The 23,305-nt window shown below is 44.5% G+C and overlaps 1 non-coding gene across 20 annotated transcripts in view; it reads right to left on the bottom strand.

Moving 5' to 3' along the window:
- Positions 1 to 23,305, bottom strand: part of LOC119865668 — a 235,930-nt gene that overhangs the window by 65,142 nt on the left and 147,483 nt on the right. For 7 of the 20 annotated variants that reach the window (XR_005377887.1, XR_005377886.1, XR_005377869.1 and 4 more), the window contains one exon: positions 22,610 to 22,697. The exons of 6 other annotated variants lie outside the window; for them this stretch is intronic. This is a non-coding gene — a transcript (uncharacterized LOC119865668). Of the gene's footprint in view, positions 1 to 11,766; positions 11,890 to 18,911; positions 18,969 to 19,060; positions 19,087 to 20,000; positions 20,260 to 22,609; positions 22,698 to 23,305 lie in introns of all 20 variants that reach the window. 7 more of the 20 variants (XR_005377872.1, XR_005377874.1, XR_005377871.1 and 4 more) reach the window with 7 other exon arrangements.

Raw genomic sequence — 23,305 nt, 5'->3', positions numbered from 1 at the left:
TTTTTATCTTTCCATTAACAGCACATATTTCACTAACAGTACTCTCTGGCAGACAGAATAATGCTCCCCAACCAAAGATGTCCAAGTCCTAACCCCCAGGATCCATGAATGTGTCAGATTACCTAGCAAAGGAGAATTACAGTTACAGATGCTAACCAGCTGACCTTAAGATAAATAGATTAGTCTGGATGATCCAATGTAATCATAAGCATCTTTAAAGAGGCATGATGGAAGCAGGAAACAATCATAGATATAGCAGCAGGAGGACTCAGCCAACACTGAAGATGGAAGGGGCCATGAGCCAAGAAATGCAGGTGACCTCTAGGAAGCTGGAAAAGGCAAGGAAATTGATTCTCCCCTGAAGCTTCCAGAAAGACTTATAACCTCTAGGATTGTAGAATAATAAACTTTTTTTTTAAGGCCCCAAGTTTGTGGAGACTCGTCACAGCAGCCACAAGAGATGCATACCAGTACCTCTCTCATTGGGTTTTTGTGAGGATTAGGTGGAGTTCTAACAGGTAAAGTACTTAGACCCATGCCTGGAACCTCATAAGTATTCAACTAATACTATTGTGATTATCATAATGCCATTAATTTCTTCATTATAGAGCTTTTTGCCTTCTCCCTCTCTTTGACTATTTCTACAACTCAAATCTAGCCAACAGAGCTGGAGGAAGGAGCAAACCACTTTGCCCAACCTTGGCACATGCCCTCTCAACTGGTGAGGGTCTGGAAACATCTCCAAGGAAAACAAGACCAAGTCTGAGTCTACATTATCATAAGATCCCATTTATAAACCATTGGTCATTTGGGGCATCTGAACAAGTGTCCTCACTGATGACCACCCAACCCTTCTCCAAACACAAGTATGAGGCACTGTTCTGCTTAGCATTTTCCCCATCGTCATCTGCCAGGGAAGCTGAGCTGCCCTCCTAGCTCCAGCTGAGCAGGCCTCTACCTCATCTGGACTCCTGGGTTCTTGGCTTATGCCAGACCTCCCTTGGAACCACCATGTCATCCATATTTGTCTGCCTTCTCATTTCACTGTGAGCTCCTTGAGGACCAGGCCAGAGCCTAGCTCTGCAATGTGGGTCTCAACAAGTCTTCATTGTTTCATTATTTTCTCCTTTAAAAAGCAGGAGCTCTCCCCAGCCATGCTTAACTTCACAGGGTGGGCCTTTCCCATGGTCAGTGCCAGGACTAGGATAAGGCAAATGAGGCACCTAGGGTACAAAACTGAAGAAAGTACTCACTCTTTGGGGCTGACCCTTTCCCTGCATGAACCTGATAATGAGCCCCTTCAACTTCACACTGACATGCCCCATTTGTCGTACCCTCGCCTTGTCCCACCCAGCCCTGTCCCCTGGAGTCAGATACCATTTCACCAGCCACTGCTATTGGAGCTTGAAGCAAATCTCATTAAACTTCTTAATGATAGATAAACCAATTATCTAACATCGCTGAAAGATGATGAGTTTAGCTTGTATATAGGTAAGAATAATGCTATGATAAATTAATCCTGAAATCTCAGTGGCTTAACATTATAGGCGTTTATTTATTGCCTGCATTCTGTATCCACAGGGGCTCCGCTAGAGGGCTCTACTCCACACAGCCTTGCAGGGAGCTGGGATGATGGAGGCTCTGCCATCTTGTAGCCATGCCAATTGGAACATCTGGCCTCCTCAGTCGCCACAGAAAGAGAAGATGGAGGACTCACCCCCGCTTTTCTATACTTTGCCCAAAGGTAATAAAATTAATTTCTACTTACGGCCCATTACCTAGAAATGATTACATGTCTCACCTACTTGCAGGGGAACTGGAAGATGGACTCTTCTTTGTGTCCTACAGGACAAAGAGGGCAACCAACATGGTCTGCTTGAAGAGTATAATTGAGGTCCCTACCTGAATGGAGCTCACAGTCTAGAGCAGTGATTCTCAAACTTAAGGATACAGAAGTATTAGTAGGGTTTTGTTAAAAATTCAGATTCTTCAGCCCTACTTCTGAAGGCTCTGACTGGTAGGTCACAGGAAAGCCCAGGTATTTATAGTTTTTGCTCTCTTCCCAGGTAATTCAGATATAGGTGGTCAGTGGAGAGTATTCTGAGAAACAATGTCTAGTGACTGGATCCAACTAGACAAGCCATTCTCACCTAAGAGACAGACCTTGCCAGTGCCAGATATGGTCTGACCTCTGAGTACTCTCTCAAATTACACACCTTTACATGCATCTCTAGAAGTCTGTAAGGTTTCATAACCTTCCTGAAGGCACATATTTGGATGGACTATTCTTAAGAAGAGACGGCATGCTCTCACTGGGTATTCTCAATGTGTAAATACAGCTTACAACATGAACCACCTGTTATAGAGCCAATTGTAGCCATGTGGAGCTGCCCATCCCCAGGGAGGTACTTGATATCACACTCATGGCATTTCTGTAAGTCAGAAGGGCTGTAGCACTAGAAGAAGGAAATTCTCCGGCAAGAGCTTAGAGGTGAGGTGAGGTGAGCAAGATGCCAGGAATTGTGCAAAAGACAGAAAGATTCTAAACACAAAGAAAGGAGGAGGAAGGAAGAACAGGGCTGAAGGGTGCCTCAGGGCAAAGGGAATGGGCAGAGAATCCTAGTAAGCTAAGGAAGTCTGCAATGAGACCATATCCTTGATCCAACCTCCAATAAAAGCTCCATTGCTCACTGATCTTTAGTGGATTTCCTTTGGGGTTGGATAGGGAGGTGGAACATGCTGGAGGGCAGTGTAGATCAAAGGTCAGTGAGCCATTCTCCCTGTTTCACTCTAGCTCACTCTACAGGAGAGGCTCTCGACTCTCCAAATGGTCTTAGAAGAACTGCTGGACCTGCATTAATCAAGAAAAAGGCAATATTTCCCAGAGAAACCAGGAGGCAACACACCAGGGGGAGGGTGAGAGTAATAGTAATGACCAGCAGAAGACTGTGCCTATACAGACCGCTTGCTACAGAGGACATGGGCTGGGTGGTAAAGGCAGGTAGGCCAACACCTGGGAGCTCTCCAGATACCCGAGGCAGGGTGAACTCATGGGGCTTGAAGCTAGTGCATGCGCAGGAGGGAGCTGGGGGCTTGGGTCACTTGGATTATGCCACTAACCTAAACAGGTGGTCAGGAGAGTCATTGTGATAACAATTATAACAGCAACAAGAGTAGCTAATGTTATGTAGATCTACTACATGCAGGTCTTATTTCTTGACTTAGTTATCCCCACAACAACTTATGATTTATATAAACAACTGCCCCCATTGAATGAGAAAACTGAATCCAGGAAGAGTGAGTTGCTCAAAGTGGCACAGCCTGCAATGGCAGAGTCATGACTTGAATTCAGGCAGTGTGTCTTCAACGTCTACATTCTAAGCCAGGGCTAATAAATGTAAAATTGCTTTATTAAATAATGCTTAAAGTGCTGAGCAATGCAATGAATCACAAGGCTCCTAAATGTCTAGACAAAAGATATTTAAACAGAAGAAATCAAAAACCAACTCAAGAATTTAGGACTTTCTGGGAGGTAGAGAAAAACTGCGATGTAGATATTCCCACTTAACCTGTGACCTTCCTCAGGTAGGCAGCAACGGTCACCCACCATCCTAGACCTGTTGCATAGTAACAACTGCTATTCCAGGCACTTCTCTTCGGCAGATCAAAATGAAAATCAATCAATCCTTAGGAACTGCCATGAACCAGATCAAGCATCCTCTATGCCCAGAAAGTCACAGAACTGGGCAGAGAAGTTACAGGAACATAGAGGGTCAGTCCTGGGTTGGGCATTTTCAGCACTAGTATTCGGTGAACAGCAGCAGGTCTTGATTAGAGTAGGGGAGTTAGCAAGACTGATATAGAGGTGTCCAGGTGATACCAAAAGGACTAAGGAGGTGAGTGTCAGAATCTGAGGGCCTCCTGTGAGCAAAACCAGGAACATAGGAGCCAGCCCCAGACAGTGTGACCAAAGCTGCAGAGCCCCATCCACAGGAAAGCCCCTGGTTCTAGGCATAAAGGCTTTACCCAGCATTTAGACCATGGCACTGAAAACCCTTCTTCTAGGTAACCCTAGGCCCCAAGACCAGAGCAATTTAGGCTTTGCTGGCACCACAGCCAAGATACAGCCCACCAGTGGTCCAGAATATGTCTCCACATCTCTTGCCAGGCAGAGGAGACAGCAAGGCGAGATCCCTCTTGGCATGGGAGGGAGGCTTTCCCAATTTCCAGGTCTGCATTTCATCTTTGTTGATGTATTTATGTCAGATCTTGCTCATCACACTTTCCTACAATTTAGGCTGTTTTCCTTCCCAAAACACTAAATACATGTTACTGCTAAGAGCCCGAGTTCTCAATTTCCACTGTTTTGCACTCATTTCTTAAAATATCTTGGTGCCATCTTGATATGAACCATGAAGCCAGCCCTGATTGCATTCCTACCTGCAGGAAAACAGTGGGCATTCCCGGAGCACTTTGAGAGATGCTTAAATCTCTGTAGCTGTCTCGTAGGCCCTCCTTCGTGGGCAGGAAATGGTTGGGGTCACAGAGAAAGCAAAGAGGGATTTTGGCTCAATTTAAGCCAGTTCTCATAAGCAGATCCCAACCTGGCTGATCCTAACTGGCAAAGACCCCAGCAGCCTATGCCGCTCAGCCTCCCTATGGGGGGCACAAAGATGTCCTGTGGGATCTACCAAGCTGCCAAGTGGAGGTGGAACCTGCTCACACAGCTGGCCCATAACTAGTTTCCAAGCTGGCTCTTCTGGCAGCCTCCCCAGTAAGAATGAAGCGCTCTGAACTTGACTGCCACAGCAAGGAAGCTCCTTAAGGCTGTCCTCTGAGAGATAAATGAAACCACCAGGTGGTAGATCCCAGGGAAACCAAGTATCAGCAGTCAGACAACCCCCAATAGTCCTCCCACACCCCCAAACATAGCAGGACATGATATCTGGGAGAGGGAAGGGGTATAGGGAGGATCAGGGAGGAGCTGTTCTGGAAGAGTTCTCCCACACTCAGGGGGCCATAGAAGCACCTTCCTAATTACCACCTGTGGCTCCCCCACCACTGCTGTCCACTGATGACATATCAGGTCCAGACTCCTCCCCTGGAACCCAAGGCTCTCCATGTTTGCCCTACCTCACCCAACTCCTGCTTGCTTGCCCAGCTCCCATGTCCCTGTGCATTTGCCCTCATGCAGTTGCCCTTCCACCCCATCCCACCTTACCCATCCTTCAAGGCATCACTCAAACCCCACCTTCTCCACAAATCCCTCCCCCCCATCCCGCTAAGTTGGACTCACTCTTGCATTTTTGCATCACACCTTGGTGGTACTCCTGTTGGGATTCTTAATCTAGAATGTAACCTGGGCTTGTTCTCTCCTCATATGCTGATAAGAGCAACCTGTATTCCAATCCAGGGTCCCCACACAGGTGAGCTGTGTGGCCTTGGGAAAGCCACTTTACCTCTCTCAGCTTGTCTCCCTTATCATAAAATGAATACTACAATCTCCTCCTTCCAAATTACTGGGGAGATGAAGCAGATCACGTCTGTAATTCACCTATCACAGTGCCTGGCACACCAAAGTTGTTCAAGGGATGTCAGTGAAGTCCCATCCTGTAGGGTTTAAGAGGACAGGCTCTGGAGTCAGACCATCTGGATTCAGTCCCTGGTTCAGTAACTTTTTAGTTATGAGTCCTTGGAAAAGCTACTAATCCTTTCTGTGCCTAAGTTTCCTGCTCTTAAAATGAGAACCAGAGGGGTACCTGGGTGGCTCAGTCAGTTATATATCTGACTCTTGGTTTCAGCTCAGGTCATGATCTCAGGATCATGAGATCAAGCACTGCATTGGGCCAATGGTCAGTGGGGTGTCTGCTTGGGATTCTTTCTCCCGTCTCCTTCTACACTCCCCACCCCATGCTTGTGTTTTTAATCTGTCTCTCTCTCTCTCTCTTAAAAAAATGAGAACAAGAATAGAATCCACCTATAAGGTGTGGCAGTGATGCAGTTAGTTAACACATTTAGAGTGTTTAGAACAGTCCCTCGTGTAAAGCGGTGCTGGCAGCCCCACACCCCTCCTGGAAGGCAGAGCCATGCCTCCTACACCTTAGCAATCCACAATCCACACCTTGTCTGGCATTGAGCCTGATGCACAACAAATGAACTGATTCAAACCACGACGCCCATCTCACCCCTCCTCCAAGCCACATGCCTTCAGCTTGCAAGGACGCAGTCAGATAACACCCATGCTTTCACCTATGCCTTCACCCACATCACCTGCATCCTTCCATCATCTTTCTTCATGTCACTGGGTCACAAAATCAGAACATTTAGCCATCTCATTCAGCTGCACACTCCACAGATGGAGATGGAGAACAGAGAGGCCAAGGAACTCCCCTGGAATCACACAGCAACTGCATCTCCTCTCTCAGGAAGAGAAGGAGGGGGACCAGGGTCTGATACAAGAGGCTCCTCATTTTAGTGGAGGTGTAGGCAGACCAAGAGTCCCCTGTACCCCTCTCACACTGTTGGCTCCAGCTCTGAGCCCAGCATCCCTTGAAGATTGGGCTGGGCAGGGCTAAGGGATACCATGTGAACCTGTACCAGCCACAGGATGGGCAGGGACCACAGACTCACATCTATGACCTCCTATGACCTCACAGCCACACAACCAGGCCAGAGTTTTGCTTCTCTCTACAGAAGATAATGATGAGACTGTGGAAGGGGGAACTGACTTGCCCCAGTTTGCAAGTTCATTTGTAAATGGAAGCAACTGATTCATGAGTGAGAACTGGAATGCCCAGCAGGTTCTGCTCTGTGGCCATGGCAGGAGCCACTTCCTCTGGCTGTTCTTCGTGTCTCCATCAGAATAATAAAGACCTGGCCAACCAATCTCCAAGGGAGGTGCTTTAAGCTCTGGCATATTGTTACTTAAAGGGTGATCCTAGAGGGTTAGCAAACCAGAGCAACACCCAAATGAGTCATTCAAGCTGGAGATCTTTTGGTCCCACTGATACTTTATTGCCTTTTCTATTTGGCACATTTGTGAAAATCTCTGCTGATTTGCAAGGGGCTTCTGGGTATATCTGGAGGTGCAATTAGTTCTCTGCCCTCTCCCCACACTGTTGTCTCCCCATGTGTCCTGACCTGCATTGTCATCTGTCTGGCTGGCTGCTGCCCTTGACCTGGACCTGCCACCTGGAGCTTCTCCTCTCCTGTTTCTTCACCTTTTCTTTCTCATCCAGCCTGTGGCTAGCCCAGGCCTGGACCTTCTCATGCTGCACTTTTAAATGATCTCCAGGATTCCTGCTTTTATCAACATTTAAACCCCATCATTTGGGGCGCCTGGGTGGCTCACTCAGTTGAGCATCTGCCTTCAGCTTGGGTCATGATCCCAGGGTCCCGGAATTGAGCCTCGAGTCGGGCTTCCTGCTCTGTGGGGAGCCTGCTTCTGCCTCTCCCGCTGCCCCTCCTCATGTACTCTCTCTCTTGCTCACTCTGTCTCTCAAATAAATAAATAAAATATTTTTAAAAAATAAATAAGTAAACCCCATCATCCTCTTATTTGTAAAGTGCTGTCAGAGGTGGATGGAGTGGAATGGCCACTGGGTAAGGATTCAGACATACCCATGAAGGATGCCAAGCTCTGTCACTCACCAGCCTGGACAAAGTTAGGGAGCTTCTCTGAGCCTCAGCTTCCCCATCCATAAAATGGAGCTGATGATGGAAATCCGATGGTTGGGAAAACTACATAAGATCATACACATGTGGGGCGGCCCGGTAGCGCAGCGGTTTAGTGCTGCCTGCAGCCCGGGTGTGATCCTGGAGACCTGGGATTGAGTCCCATGTCGGCTTCCATGCATGGACCCTGCTTCTCCCTCTACCTGTGTCTCTGCCTCCCTCTCTGTGTGTCTCAATAAATAAATAAAATCTTTAAAAAAAAAAAAAAAGATCATACACATGCATGGTTCTCAGCAAGCTCTCAATAAGCCTTGACTATGGGGTTTATTAGAGCTTGCTGCCCCAACAAGGAGAAGAGTAGGTACTCTTGGTATCCTGCTTGTGCTTTCCCATATACTACCCCAGAGGGCATCTACCCAAAGTTTCTGTGTACACGGATGACCTCAGGACAGTCACTGAGGGATAGGAGCTGGTGGCTGAATTTCCAAGCTTCCTCACCCCAGTGGAACCCCCCTGAGGTCTGTTCGACATCACCTCTTGGAAAGCTCTAGTGGGATGGAGCCCAGTTACCCACAGTCACAATCTGCTCCCCATTACTTGCCCCTCTCAGGCAGCTTGCTCTTTTACCCCCTCCCATGTAAACTACCACACCCAAACCCTTGTCTCAAGATTGACTTTGGGAACAACACAAACTAAAGCAGGGGCAAATGAGTGAACATTCCATCACAAGCCAGTGCAGTCAGGGCTAAGATGGAGAGCGCCTGGAACTTAAGGGCATTATTCTAGGCATAAAAACCAATCCTGAGAGCTTCTACTGGGTGATGGCTACAGTCATCCCTGAGCGCCACTGGCTTATACTGAGTGCCTATCTGCTACCAGGCACTCTGTCGGATGCCAGCAATGGTATGCAACTCCTATCCTCCAGAACTCACCAACCTGGGGAAAGCAGCAAATGCTTACAATTCAACATGCTCACTGTTGCAGCAGGAACCCACTCAGGGACTGTGGCATGGAGGCTGTCATAGACAGGGCTGCCAGGCTGAAGCCTGGAGGGTAGATAAGCACTGGCTGGGCTGTGGGAGGAGAGGGTACTAGGCTGGGGGTCTCTGTTACAGAGACCCTAGTGACTCTATTAGAGCCATTGCCAGGGATGACAGATGTCAATGCTACCTCCCCCATGGTTAGAACTGGTCAGAAGTTCTGTTTCTCAGAAACTGCTACTGAGCTGTATGTTGGAAACAGCCTAGAATTCAGAGTGTCACTGGCCTGAATTCCAGTCCTGGGTTGTCTCTTGCCACCTAAGTCGCTTCAACTCTCTGGACCTCTGTTCCTTAATATTTCATAACTTGGACTCAAAATATACACCTCTCCTGTTGTGCAGATTAGACGAAATAAATTCTGTCAACACACAATGCCTGGGACCTGAGAAAGCAGCGGGGAAAATGTTGAGTGAAAATCTGAATGTGGGCTTAGCTGACCTCTCATATCCCAAACAAAGCATGGGTTTCTTGAGAGATGCATTTGAAAGGGATGCTGAATATGGCATGTGGGTGTTAGGGATATGACTTGCCCTCCAAAACCTGTTTTGGATTCCAGGCTCACCCCTGAGCCTGGGGTAACCCCCATCAGAGTCTTAAAGCTCCAACTGGGCTGGGAGTCAAGGAACCAAGGATAGGGTACATGAACCTGTGACCACAGATTCCAGATGCAGAGAGTGATCAGTGTCAAAGCTCCAGAAGGGTCTAAGACCTTCAGTGAGCCTCATGACATTCCCTCCATTGGTTCTGTCAGAACAGGCGCAAACCAACCAAACAGAAGTAGCTTTATCAAATAATTTAAACTTCCCACAGGGTTTCTCAGCAAAAAATTAGCCAGTACAAAACCAACTGATCTGTCTGAAAGGATCTTTCATATTAACACAAGCAGCACACATATAATTAGGCAGAGGTGGGAAGAGGGTGGGCATTGGAGTAGAAGCACATGGAGATTAACCCCCATGTGAGTGCTGAGATGGTCCCCTTCAGCCATCACTGTGGAGAGGACCCTATGTAAAGACTCTTGTCACAATGAGAGCCTCTGACCAGAGACTCAATCTTCAAATATTAGGAGACTAAGAGAGAGCATGGGCTCCTGCCAGGGGAGCAAGTGTCATAGAGTGGTGAGTTCTTCCTAGTAAATCCTAGGGTGCTGATATTAGTATAGATGTCAACTGTACTCTTATCCAAGTGGTGGTATGTTTTACTGACATGCAAATAGGGTGCCCCTGGAGTGGTAGGCAGCTTCTGATGTGGCCCCAATGATTTCTGATATTTCCATCCTTGTGTAATCCCCTCCTCCTGGTGGATCTGGTAACTTGCTTCTAATGAACAGAATATGTCAAAATGATGGGATGTCAATTCTGAGATTAGGTTACAAAAGATTATGTCTCTCTTTCTCGCACTCTTGTCCTGACTCTTGTGTGCTTGTTCAATGAAGCAAGCTTGAGATGCCCATGTGGCAAGTTGCTGACGGTGATTTCCAGTCAATGGCCAGCAAATAACCAAGGCCACAGGTCCAACAGACTTTAATGGAATGAATCCTGCCAACAGCCATGCGAGCTGGGAAGAGGGTCCTTATCCAATCAATCCTTCAAGTGAGATTGCAGCCTGAGAGGGATCCGAAAGCAAAGGACCCATTGGGTTGTGCCCAGATTCCTGACCCACAGAAATCATGAGATAATAAATGTGCATCATTTTAAGCCACTAAGTTTTGGGGTAAAATGTTTTGCAGCAATAGATAACTAGCATACCCAATATATTGATTCTGATAACATGCAAACATAGCTGGCGCTTAGAGATTACTACTAAGAAAGTGTTGGGACCATAATTAGGACTTGAGTTATGATTTGTACATACAATCATTCTACAGTCAGCAACAGGGGAAAAGTAAGACAAAGAAAAGGAATTTGAGTGGGAAATACCCTTCTGAAGCACTATAAATAATAGTAACCAACATGCTGTCAAGTACATCCTGTGCATGCACACTACACATGTCATCTCACTGAATCCACACCACAACCTGTAATGCTGGCACTGCTTCACTCCCTACTCACAGGCAAATACACTGAGACTCAGACAGGTTAAGTAATTTATCCAGGCCCACACACATAGTGCTGAAAACCAGGGGTTTAACCCAGGCCTCTCCAACCTCATAACTTACACTCTTAACCATGGCAGTAGAACTCTTACCAGGCTGCAGATGGGGCCAGAGCCTCTACATGCTGTAGAAATGAGGGCAAGGGCCCACCTCAGACCCTACTCTCCACCACATCCACATGAAGTGTGGCAGCTCCACGGGAACCCTCCCAGATCTTTGTCTGAGACTGGGGGTGGAGCAAAGTAAGTCTTCAGTGAGCCTCATAATCATGCAATAAGCGACATGCATTGCATTTTATTATAACATTAATGACAATAAAGAATGATTAGAAGAAGAATAAAATAAAAACCCCTGAGGCAGAGAGAACTATAGCCTTGAAATCAATTGCAGTGAAGGCTGCTGAATTTATAGACTTACAGTGTCCAATATTCCAAGGATTTTTCAGATTCTTTGCCTTCCTATACTTTCTCATTCAGATAACCCACAAAAATCTCTGGGGAGTGACTTCACAGGGGGAATCTGACTTTATAATCAAGCCTTCTTAGCCCATCACATATACCTACTCATTTCTCCGACCTCATCTCCCACTTCTGCCCCAAACCACACCCTGTGTTCTAGTCAATAGTCTTGACTATTCCATCTGGCCTCTATGACTGCTCCACTCTTTAGAATACCCTTCCCTACTTGCAAACATCTGTCATTTTAAATCGCAACTTGACTAAGTTCCTCTAAAAGCTATTCTGAAAAAGCTTTTGTGTTGACATGTAGGAGTCATCTATTGCTGTGTAACAAATTAACCCAAATGTGGAAGCTTAAAATAACTAAGTATGTATCATATCACAGATTCCGGAGGAGTTTAGTTGAGTGCTTCTGGCAAAAGGTCTTTCTTGAGTTACAATCAAGGTGTTAGTAGGATCCACAGTCATCTCAAATCTCAACTAGAGCTGAAAAATCTACCTCCAAGTCCACTCACGGGGTTGTTGACAGAATTCACTTCCTCATGGACCACTGTATGGAGGGCCTCACTTACTCACCACTCCTTGGGGGTACAAGACTGCTCACAACATGGTGGCTTGCTTCCTTTAATACAAATGATATGAGAGACAGAGAGAGAGAGAGGTGTCCATGTCAGTCTTTTTATAAACTCATCTCAGAAGTGACACCCATGACTCCCGCCATATTCTATTCATTAGAATTAAGTTCATAAATTCAATCCACACTGAAGAAGAGGGGATTACACAAGGATGTGAATACCAAGAGACGGGAATCACTAGAAGTGGATCTCAGGGCTTATGTGGTACATAATCACTTCTCATGATGAAGACATTATACTTTTTATTAATCTCTGTCCCTCCCCCAGGTACCAGACTGTAAGTACCTTAACGACAGGACTGTGTCTATTTATATTGTTTCCCAATTCCCAGCTTGAAGGAAAGCCAGAACATTCTGTCCTTCAGTATAGGGGTTATGCCCATGGACCATAGAATCAGCTTGCTTACATCAGAATCCCAGGTTTGCCATTTCCTAGATGTGTTACATGAGGCAAGTTATTCAATGTCTCTATTCCTCACTTTCCTCATCTGTAAAATCATGATAATAACAGTTTACATATATAATACATCTCACGTTGGGTAGAATTATTAAATACTTAGAACAGTACCTGACACATAGTATTACTAAGGTGCATGCTCAACAAATAAATGATCCTGCCAAAGGATGTGCCAGACTGAAATTAATAATTACTATCTCTTATCTTTATATAGTGCTGAATTATTTATAAAATGCTTTCATATAGAAATTCCCTTATTAGCAACATTACAATAAGGTAGCATTTATTATGATCCAATTTTGCAGATAATTAAAGTATAAAGAGGTTAAATGTCCTGCCCACGGTCACACAGAGACTTAGTGACAGAGCTAGGAGTAGACCCAGGTCTCCAGACCCCAATTACTCTGCACCATGTAGGAAAGCCAATACTCCTCCAAGCTAATGCCTAGCATCCTCCACAAGTCACTGCATTTCTTATTCTCTCATAAGGGTAAATCAACAATTAAACGAGCAGCATGAGGTCCCTGTTGATGGAGTCAGCATACAGTAACATCTTTTTCAGTATGTTGATTAGTCACAGAAATCTTGAGCTTTCTGTGAGGACTGGGTAGGTAGGTGATTCCATGCCATCATGAATTGGCTCAGGCATAAGGCCCAGAAGGCACTGTAAAGGTTCAGATTGGATCCACACCTGTCCATCTTGAAGAAATCCATTACTGTCATTATATATTGACTTCCTATATGTTCCTTTTCAGAATGGTTCTGCTGAGAAATGTTGCCAAATTGGTTTGTTATCAGTAAAATGAGGAGCTGGAATTTGCTCCCACCTTGAGGGAAAGGATTGTTTCATATCTAACCCTGAATTACCCAGTACCTGACTAGTGCCTGATGATTATATGCTCTAAAGATCTCCTTATGAATGAAGTTTCTCCCAGCTCCAGTATTAAAAAACAAAAAAAAAAAAAAACTGATAGCAAAGCAGTGACAGAAAAATAAAACTGCTAGAAAACAGTTATGCTAACTCAATGTACAGCTATCTGGGACCACTCACACATGGAAAAAGAGGCTTAAACATCTCAGTAGATTCTGAGGATATCAATGGGTTCGCTACTCAGTTAACAAATATCCATAATGAGAATCCCAAGTCACCCAGAGACAGTTCATTTTAGTTTAAGGAGGCATTGGCTAGTGTTGTATGATTAGCCATTTTAACTCTACACCTCCTACTGAAGGGATGATCTGTTTAAGACCATATCTGGTGACCAATAAAACCAAAATAAATGCAACTCAACTGACACTTTTTGGAATCCATTATGCAACAGATACTCTGTGAGTTTGGTTTGGGTTCTCTGAGAAGCAGACACCAAGATGGGATTAGATATGCAGGACATTATTGGGGGAAATGCCTCTGAAGGACAAAGAGAACAAGAGTAGGTGAGAAGAGCCCTCAGACAGAGATTCAAGTTTGACATCTGTGGGAGAGGAAAGGCAGGATTGGGAAGGAAGTGCTCTCAGATCGCATGCATGCCTGAAATCATGTTATCCAGAAAAAGTTTGCCCCTTGGAGGAGCTCCATTTGGGCAAGAATGATGTGGCTCTAGATTCTTGAAATGTTTGGTCTGGGCCAGAAGCAGTCTGGGGAAGTTTAACCTTAATCTGCGTGACAGAGAGAGCCCGAAGTTACAGCCAGGAGGTGGCCAGTCACTCTGCAACAGGTTCTCTTGGAGGGAGCAGCACATGTACGTGGCAGCCACAGACACTCCTAAATTCCAGAAGCACAGACCTGTATAAGATTCACTACTTCCCTATAAAGAGCTTTCTTACTCTTAAAGGAAGGAGATCATGAACAATGAAAAGAATATGAGAAGGGGCAGATGTAGCAGAGAGGAATGAGTCATTAACTTACTTGGACAAATGATGGCACCTCAAAGACGTCTTCAGAGAGGACATGACCCCCGTCAAAGTGTTGAGGAATCATAGCTAGACTAAGGGGGCAGGAGGTAGATGACTAGATGGAATGCTCTATAGGGAAGAACAGATTTTAAGAATCAAACTGCCTCAATCTGTGAAGAGGTCACCTAAAAGAGGTCCTAATCAAAGTGCACAAATTCATAAGGGGAGAAGGTAGAAATGAATTTGCTCATCAAATCCCACAACCAAGGAGTGAGAAGAGAGTGCTTTAGAAAAGATGAGAAAAGGCCTGCTTTACACTGAGGGTTGTCACCTTTTACAGCTAATCAGAAGGAACTGAAGATGCTACAGCAATGCCCCGGTAATCTGACCCTACCAGGAGAGGAATTTTTCCATGCATATAAAATTTCCATATGACAAGATGTACTTCCTTTAAGGACAACTAGAAAAAAAAAAAAAAAGTATGTTTCAGAGAAGACTTTCTGAAATGAATAGGCCAAAGCCCTACCTTCTTAAGTACTATTTAAATTCTTCCAGGTGACTTGAATGAGCTTGCGACAAGCATGAATGATGATGCTCAGATACAGCAATACCCTCAAGTCCAGTAAAGTGTAGAGAACTATTTACTCCTACACCAAATGGCTGCAAATATTCCAGTTTTGAAATTGCCTTGTCACCTTCTCCCTCTGCTATCAAGTATCAGTGGATCCTTCTTCCTGACTTCAAAGAATTTGCTTATAGGAAATTTAGATCCACTATCCCTTCTAACCAATTGCTTCTAATCTCTGGGATGGAAAACCTGATAACCATTCTCATCAAAATTATAACATAAGACTAAGTATGTTCAGAAGAGCTGAGGTTCTGTTCTACAAATAAGATGATTGATTCATTAGGAGTCCGTGAATTTGATGACATCTACTTTAGCCACAAATGAGTTTGTATGCCTGTGTTGGTGGTGAAATGGAGGGGGTATAGTTTGCTTCTTTCTTGGTTCTGAGATGTATTCTAGACAACTGAGTTTGCTGGACAAGTGCCTTCCGGGTAAATGAGATCCTAGATGATCTCACCATGACGGACAGTTAAGAGAAACTAGGTCATTTTGAATTTTGCTGCCCCACAAATATTCCTGATCCCATCTTGCAATAGAATAACTGGCACATAGATGTGCAGTCAGTTTTCCCAATGTCTATGTTCATGAGTGTTTCCTTTGCAGATAAAAAGTATATATCCATAACTGATATTATTTCTTAGGCCTTTTCTAAATATGCTTAATGCTTGCAAGGTAAAACCTGGCTTTATTTCGACTTGTAGTCTGCTCTCAATTAAGCCCTTACAGAAAATAATTCAGTAGAACAGGAACAGCCAAGACCTGGACTAGCACTCCCAGCATGTGTAGGCATGCACGTGTGCATGTGTGTGTGTGTCTGTGTGTGTGTCATGAAGACTATGGAAACACTGTGGCCCTGCCTTACTCCACCCACAAAGACATCGACATTCGGGAATGAATGAATAAGCAAAGATTACTAGACTTCCAATGGTCTGTCAGGTACTGGACTAGATGTCTTAACATTCATTACTTCATTTTAAAGATGAATAAACAGAAGCTCAGAGAAATTAGTAAAATTGCTCAAGGTTGTGCATCTGGTAATGGACAGGGATGAAGCTCAAGTCCACATTTCTTATTTTAAGTGCCCTTTCCTTTACATGCAATATCCAAGGAGCCTAAAAATCTCATCTCCCACATGCAAGCAGACTGGAGGGAAGGAGAGCATTACAAGTTCCACTGTCACCTTCCTCCACATCAGACATTTGACCTCATCCCTTGGTGCATCCTCAGTGGTCAGGTCAGCTCTGAGTCCTGCTCCCCATCAGCCTCCCTGGCTCCAACTCATCATGCTTGTTCTGCTTGAGAGAACATTGCATATACCCCTATAGTTTAGCAACTAACACCAGACCCCTCTCCCTTTCTCATTTTCCCCTAACATCTCCAGCTCACCCTTTCTGACACAATCAAGAAAACCTCACTGCCCCCCCAGCCAGATGGCAGATAGTTCTGCTTCTTTCTACACCTTCACTGTGGGAGTACATCTGTCTCAATAAGAATACATGTCTCCCTCTCCTCCTTCAAATCCTTCCTTATACTCATCTTCTCTGTAAGTAATAACTGGTTAAACTCTGCTCATCCCCGAGCCCCTGAGCACTTGGAAAAAACATAACAGCGAAGATCAAGAAGAACTGGGTTCTAGTCCTAATGTGACCAGCAACTAGCTGGCCTTTTTAAAACCTTTCTTTGGCTACAAAAGAGATATAAACACCTATACTTCCCCAACAACAGCATAGGCAAGACTCTATGTTCTGGTTGAGTGCTTGCCCTCAGGAGTCAAACTGCAAGAGTTGAATCCTGGTGATTATCACCTTCAGACAATTACTGAGTTTCCCTAAGCCTCGACTTGTTCATCCACTAAGTAGGCTGATAGTTATAGCTGTATAGAGTTGTGAAGACTGCAAAAATAAGGTAATATATGTAAGACACATAGCAGAATATCTGCATATGGCAAATGCTCAAGAAATGTTAGTTGTTGCTATTATTATGTATCACCTACCTCAGCAGGTGAATGTAAAAACAACAAATGTAAGAACATAAAAAACCTTGTGCCAGTGGTATGCTCTAGCTGGCTTGGGAGATCCTAAGACTCTGTTTTTTTAACATGAGGAAGTTTGTGAACAGATTGATGGCAAGTTAGTAACTTGAAAACAGCCGTGATGTGAGTATTTCACTACAGAAATCAACAAAGCTACAAATCAAGGGTTTTTTTTTTTTCTTTCTTTTTTTTTTCTAAGAGAAAAATATTTACCAGCACATTATTGCCTGGAACTGTGCCTGGAACACAGTAAATATTCTCTGTGGGTTTCTTTTTTTTTTTTCCTGTAATTTGAATTATAATAAGACACTTCTTGGGTCCCACCCTACTATGGTAATTCCTGCATAATCCACTCCTGGAAGTCCTCAGGTAAAGCAGCCGGGCCCTCCTTTCACCTCACTAGTGGAGGGGCGCCATCTAGTGACAGAAATAGAAATGTCATCTCCGAAATGTCCTCCACAACAGGGGTCAGTAAAACCATGCTGGGAAACCAAATCTGTCCCCTGCCTGATTTTGTAAATAAAGTTTTATTGGAACACAGCCCCACTCACTCATTTACATATGGTCTATAGCTCGGTTTTTTGTTTGGTTTTACTAAAAACATTGACAGAGTTGAGAAGTTGTGGCTGAGACAGCATGGCCTGCACAGTCTAAAATACTTACTACCTGGCCCTTTGCAAAAATTCGCTGACTCTGCCCTACAGCACAGTTGTGTAAGCTTCATCCTTTACATTTATCTGCCTAGGTTCATGGACCTCAGTCCTCAGATTTACTGGCTCCATGGCATCTGATGCCCTGTTGTTGTACACATAAGTCATTTCCAATATCCCTGCTACAAATAGTACTATAGTGAATCAGTTGTCAATTCATTGTAAAAATGAAGAAATTTCCCTAAGGTCAAGAGCTCCCTGTCACTGAAAGAAAAACACAGAGTGTCTCTGCTATTCACTGCCTGTGGGATTTGAGGCAAAGCACTTAACACTTCCTGAACCTCAGCTCCTTCATCTGATAAGTGGGGCTAACAGTATTATTTGCCTCTCTAGGTTGTTGGTGGAGCAAATGAGATCATTTATTAGCTAGCCTTTCACAAGCTACAAAAATAAGCTCAGGAATGTTGGTTTTATTACCTATATAGCCAAGGGAAGACTCTATGATTTTTCTCATTAATCACCTAAGATTCTGTAGAGAACACAAGTTCTTATTTTGAATGTGCTTCTAAAGGGATTTCCAACATCCCTGGTCTGGCCTCTAAGTCTCATCTACTCCCTTATAATGGGGTATACATGCCTGGCATGGGACACCCATGGAATTGGTTGGTGTTGCCCTCCCCCACAGTGTATTAATGGCTGATCTTGAGAAGAACCCTCATTCTAAAAGCAAACAGAGCTGGGAGTTCTCTCAGCCTCACAGAGGAGAAGCCTCTGAGATTGACCCCAGGAGGAGAGCTGAGAAACCACGCCTACTCTCATGAAGGTGAGAAATCTGACGCTCCCAGAATATTGCCTGCTCCTCTGACCTCAGCAAGCGCCTGGGCCCAGCTGCTCCCCAATGCCATCTCTGGGGAGGGTGTCCCCCAAAGTGTGAGGCCTTTCTTCTCTTTTCTGCCAATAACTGTGGCATTTCCTCCTTCCTTTGCCCTTGCTCTCCTCAGCCCCCACTTACATCTGGGTTTTATCCAGAAAGGATACTGGATGCCCGCTGGAGCAAACACCATAAGCACCAATAGTCCCTCAGCACTGCCAACTCCTGTGCACAAACCTGAACAGTTTCAAATGAAAACCCCTGAGACACTGCCTGCTTGGTCCTTGGGCAAGCTGGAAGTAAGAGTTTATGCCTCTCACCCCAGGAGCAGCCTCCAACCAGTAACTGATGGAAGTTGGTGCATAAACATACCAACTCTTTTGCACCCCAGTTAGAATATCTAAGAATGTTGGACTCTCTCCCAGAGGTTTCCTGAGGAGCCCCACTTGCCCACAGCAGTAGTCTGTTCCATGTGGTACCTTTATTGGCTCCTTTCTTCCCCTGTCTTCTTCTCCTTCTTCTTATACTGGTGTTTCCTGGGATCAAATAAACTATTAGCACTCACTTTCTTGTCTCAGGATCTGCTTCTAGAGTATCCAATCTAGGACATCCAGTTATGGCCACTTACTTTGTGCCCGATTCTTTGCCAGGAAACTGATAATACAAAGAAGAAAGGCAAACTCTCAAATAGTGGGCCTATATGGCCCAGCATGGTCTGGCTCCTGCCCACCTTTAAAATCTCACCTCCTATCACTCTCCTACTCACATTTTTTCAGCTACCTGGGCACCTCTGCAGTTCCTCCAGCAAGGCAAACTCTGGCCACAGGCCCTTTGTACATGCTATTTTCTTTGCTTGGAACACCCTATGCCATCCCAAGTGAATTTTCAGCCTTCAGATCTCAGCTTAAATGTCATATCTTCAGAGTAGTCTTCTCTAATCACATTACCTAAGTAGGGTCCTCCCCTCTTCCCCTTTATTCCATTTCAATACTTCATTCATTTGCTGATTTAATAGAATTCATCAAAATTTGTGATTATGAGCTTCACTCATTTACTTCTCTAATAACTATGTTCCTTTCTAGACTAGGCAGGGATGGTATCTGATTTACTCTCATATCACCTGTGCTACTCAGAGTACCTAGCACATAGGAGACATTTGATATATATTTGTTCAGTCAATGAATGGATGAAGCTCAGAGCTGATACTTTTGTCTTCTATTATCCCTACTTGTGTACTTACCTAATTTGCCCTCCCCAGATACACACATAATTGCAAACTTCTAGGTCTACCACCATGTTTTTTCCTCTCTGTGCCCCCAACTAACTTTAAATCAATTAATCAAAATCTATTTGTTGAGAGGACAAATGGAAGATGAAAGATGGATAATCCGGAAGTCTATAGCCCCATGTCTTCTGTTAGTGCCAGTCTATGGAATAGGAAATGTCTCCCGAGGCTCAGTTTCATCCTCATTGTACCATGGGCACAATAATCTGGCCACAGTACCACAGAGAAGATGGTATGTGTGGAAGGGGCTCACAAACTGCAAAACACCAAACAAAAATCTTACCAACTTCCCTTGCGAGGTTTTGTGAACTGCCACACCAATCCCTTGCTTCCAACACAGCACACGGCAAAATGTGAGAGTTTGCTTACAGTTACTAACAGTTACCCATGTATTTCACGTTCCCAAGTGCACTTGAGGCAGAAAGCCAGAGCAGAAGCTTCCTGAAGCATGAGTCTGTAATTGCCTACAGCTGGATTCACTAAGCCAGGCTCATAGTGGGCTGTTTCAGAACGCTGGACAGCTCCAGGACCCATCGCAAGACCTAGAAGAGAGGCATCATCGTCCAGTACAGGATGTGATCCAGGGGGAGCCTCACTTGATGGATCTGCCAGTGGAATATCAGTGGGGTGAGGGCAGGGGTAGCAGAGATGGTAACTGACCTTCGTTTTGCAAGTAATGAATCCAAGAAAGGCCAAAGTTTGAGTGACATGGAAAGGGTGGGAGATCCAAATAGAACATGAATCTTAAATTTTGTTCAACTTCTCACTCACCTGAGAGATGAATTCTAGGGCACAGAAGGACATGGGTTGAGGTCAGGGAGGATTTCATCAATGACCTCCTGAAGTTATGATTCATAGAGTTCTCTTGAAGAATCAGAATCAGGAGGGAAAGCATGGCCTTCGGTGCCCAATAAACCTGGATTTGAATCTCACTTCTACATTTTATTACATTTTCCTGATGTTCTCATCTTCTGCTCCTGAGATACCCCAATGACTTTAAGGAGAAGAATATTTTCCTTCTCTGTTTCATTTGCCTGGTGCCAATTAAATCAAATTTATGGAATTTACTCTGGTTGGTAATTATCCTGGGAAATTTATTTTGGACTGCTTAAGAAGCCACATCACCCCCCTTCCCTACCTCCTTGAATTTGCTTGCTTGGAGCAGAATTATGACTGCAAAGTCTCAATTGTGAGGGAGAAAAAAGCTATTGCATTATTTATTTCTTTGTATTTGTATTTATCAAGACAGGTAAGGGATTTTAGGCTATTCAAATCTCTTACTAGAGAGGAGGGAAGTGTCAGGATTTGGTCTCTCAGGCTGCTATAACTTCACTATGACCAAGTTCAAACTGAAGTTAATTATATCACTAAACCCTCAGTGGTCCTACAAGGCCATGTGACTCATGCATTTCTTTTTTTTATTCTTTCTTTCATTTCTTCTGCCATATGAGATAGTGGTGGTACACATAGCTCTGGAGGTAGACTGCCAGATGTGTGATCTTGGACAAATTACCTAATCCCTATGAGACTCAGTTTCCCTGTTTGTAAAATGAGAATAATAATAGTGGTCACCTCACACAGTTATGAGGTCAAAATGATAGAGCATATAAATATGTAAAGTGCTCAACACAGTGCCAAGTTTCATAGAGGCTTCCACATTTCCTGTGGGCTTCCAGAGTGTTCTGTTTTGCCCTGGGACTGAACCAGAATGGAGAATACTTCACCCATGCCTAGGGGAAGGCACTGTCTTGTGACAGACACAGGCTAAGGACAGAGCGCTACCGGGACAAAGAGAGCCCAAACCAACCCAGCCTGGGAAGTAGAAAGTCAAGGAGAGCTTCCTGAAGGAGGTGACATTTAAACTGAACTTTGTAGGATGGCTGACCCTTGCCTAGAATACCACAAGTCCCCAGAGCCCAACATAGTTCCATGTGTCCCAGATGGAATGAGAGAGGCACATAAGGGGCTAGAAAGGACAATTAATTCATACTTATTAAGCCCCTAGGATGGGTCATACATTTTCATTTAACTTTTCTTACTTGATCCTCACAAGCCTGTAAAGTAGCTTTATTTATTTCATTCCACATGTGAGGAAATTGAGCCTCAGAGAGGCTGGCATGCCCAGAGCCACACACAACTCATAAACAGCTGAGCAAGGGTTCAAGCCTGGATTTCTCAACTCTAGGGCCACTTCTGTCTTTCTTGTGCCCCTCAAACACCCCAACAGGACAACAGCACCAGTTATTGGGTTGCTAAAGAAGGAAGGGCCAGATCTGGCAAATTGAAGTCCTTGTGCTTCTATTTCTGCAATGCAGTCACTATATAATCATTAAATTAATCAAAATCTAAAATTAGAATCAGAATGAAAATTAATCTTCTCAGAGGTTACAGAAACCCCCTTTCTCAAGGGTTTCCCCACCCCCCCCCAAAAAAAAACCTTCAGGAATACCATACAGAAAGCATCTCAGTTTAAGGCTGTTGTTTGGGTTGTAATTTTCTTGTCACCCTGAGAGCAGGAAATATGCACTCTGTTTCCTCTGCCTTTAAATTCAGTACAGAAAGCACTAAATACTAAAAATACAGCAAGGATGTAAATGTAGTTAATTTTCCAATTATGACAAATTAAGGTAGAGGCAAGGCAAGTGTGCAAAGCAAACAATGTGAGGAAGAGTCTGAGGCACGAGACTCTATTTGAAAAAGACGACCCTAGTTGAAAAAGAGACCCAGGGAGAAAGAGTGAGAGAACAAGTCAAGAGGAAAGAAGTGGGAGGGTTATAAAGAGAAGAAAGGTGGTGAACAAGAAGGAGGGACCTGGGAAATGAGATTGGGATGGAGAAGCTCCATAAGCTGTGGAAGCTGGCCAGTGAAGTTGCACTTGGCTATGGCTTTTACCTGTTGCTCTGCCTTCACCACTGATTGCCAAGGAGCCAAGGTTCTTCTACCTCTGTGTTCCTTAAAGGACTGTTCCACTGCAGTGTATCTAACAAAGAAGAAAATTATTCTCAGGACAAATATAAACACACTGTGAGAGCTGGATGAGATATAACAGAGAGCCAGAGTTTCTCTGGCTTACTAATTTGGGGGGTTATTAGAAAATCATTTCACTTCATATTCAAGATACTTCCTGGAAGACCAGGTCAATAATCTATTGCCCTGGAGGCCCTTTTAAGCTCTATGACATTGAAAATAACTCCAACAAAATCAGTTCTTAAAAAGAGATTGAAGTGACATGGAGCAGAAATCAATTGATTTTTCTGAAATCCAGCAGGTTTTCCCACAGACTGCAGATAACCAGCCACACTGGCTGGCAGGGCTGCTCCTGCCTCTGGATGTTTCTTGAGGCATTTTTTTCCCTTGAGCTCAGGCCCTTGAAGGCTGAACCTTCTGTGAAATGGAAGCAGAAAGAACTGCTGGGGACCAGGGAAGAGAAATAAATCTGGGCTGACACCCTAGACTGTGGCCTAGGTAGCCACCAGGGCACAACTGGCCAGAACCAGTTCTGGAGCCACCAGGCTTAAAGGGCCATGACATGAAAGCTTGAGCATTGCCTTGCCCTTCCCAGTCTTTCAGAACCCCTCCAACAAGCTG

The sequence above is a fragment of the Canis lupus genome, chromosome 24 (assembly GCF_011100685.1).
Source record: "Canis lupus familiaris isolate Mischka breed German Shepherd chromosome 24, alternate assembly UU_Cfam_GSD_1.0, whole genome shotgun sequence".
Classification (NCBI taxonomy): Eukaryota; Metazoa; Chordata; class Mammalia; order Carnivora; family Canidae; genus Canis; species Canis lupus.
Note: the sequence above shows the minus strand (reverse complement) of the source record. Positions and strands in the feature narration are given on the sequence as shown.